The sequence below is a fragment of the Nylanderia fulva genome, unplaced genomic scaffold (assembly GCF_048542155.1).
Source record: "Nylanderia fulva isolate GAGA-0341 unplaced genomic scaffold, ASM4854215v1 Scaffold200, whole genome shotgun sequence".
Lineage (NCBI taxonomy): Eukaryota > Metazoa > Arthropoda > Insecta > Hymenoptera > Formicidae > Nylanderia > Nylanderia fulva.
Window position 1 is genome coordinate 151,438 of NW_028190265.1, and position 1,266 is coordinate 152,703.

General features: G+C 33.6%; 1 pseudogene across 1 annotated transcript; it reads right to left on the reverse strand.

The window, feature by feature from the left end:
- Nucleotides 1–208: 208 nt before the first annotated feature.
- Nucleotides 209–1,004, reverse strand: LOC146723383 (uncharacterized; annotated as a pseudogene). The gene is made up of 2 exons (XR_014924617.1): nucleotides 910–1,004; nucleotides 209–827 (listed from the first exon to the last, which is right to left on the reverse strand). The product of XR_014924617.1 is annotated as an uncharacterized LOC146723383 (transcript).
- Nucleotides 1,005–1,266: the final 262 nt, after the last annotated feature.

Consider the following 1,266-nt stretch of genomic DNA (forward strand, 5'->3'; position numbering starts at 1 on the left):
AAGATATGGCGTATTACCGACTAAATTTCGGGACTTCCTCCGCTTCTTCAAATTAATACACTGAGATAATTCTCTGACTAGCATAAGAATTGCAATACAAAATCAAGTGCTCCAATAATATAAAACTCTACAATAAAAAAAAAAAAAATTAAAGAAATCAGTGTATAATGTCAAAATAGAAAGAAAAAACTACACACTACTTACAACTCTATAACTTCTTCAAGAGTTGGCTCATTACACTTTGATAAACTTCAATGGCACGATCCTGTCGTTCCATACGTTCAGTGTGCCTCTTCTGTCGGGCCTCTTCTTTTCTGTTAGACTCCTCTGTTCTTATGGTTAATAGTCTTTCGATGTTTTTCTCAGTGACACTTTTTTTTTCATTTTGGATTTAGAAGTAGAACCATGCTCACTATCGGCTTCACTGCTGCTGTTTAAGCATATAGAAGCTGCACTTGAATCTTGAGTTTCTACAATAGTAGATTTACGCTTTTTTAGTGTTGAAGCTATGGACACAGGTTTCACAGCTGGCTTGTCACCAAGAGCATCATCCATCTCTTTATAAAACTTGCATGTAGTAACTGGAAGGCCACTACCCTTCTCATTCTTGTCCTTAGCTTTCACATAGTGTTTCCTGAGGTCCTTAAATATGTCTTCACATTGCTGACCAGTATAGTCCCAGAGTGGGTTCTCTTTCTTCAACTTGCTGGCTATCATTTCCCAGACTTTCTTGTTAGTAATGGTAGTGCTTTTGAAATAGCTCTCATGTCCTCTCCATTCATCAATAAGAGTTTTAACAGCATAATCATCCTTCCACGATGCTGCATCTGTGGTAAGAAATAAGAATTGGTAATGAATATAGCAGTATACAAAGAGACGAAAATATAATTTAAAAAAAAACATGCGTACTTTTCTTGCCAGAGATGTCAATAAGTGTTAGTAAATTTTTATTTTCAGAATTTGATTCTTCACCAGACAACAGTTCTGTTTCTGACACTAGAGTCTCATCTATTCATCAATAAATATTATTTTAAGATTCATCAACTAAAGTAGTCTCATATACAATATTACAAAATTAAAACAGAGATTAGTAAAACAAAGAACTTGCCTGAAGAATTCTTTTCAACACATAGATTGAAAGATGCTAGATTTTCAGGTGTTATATCAAGGTACATCGGACAATTACCTGTTGAAATAAAAGAAAAATAAATAATAAACAATGATTGAGGCTCAAATATATAAAAATAATACCAAATATAGTCTAGG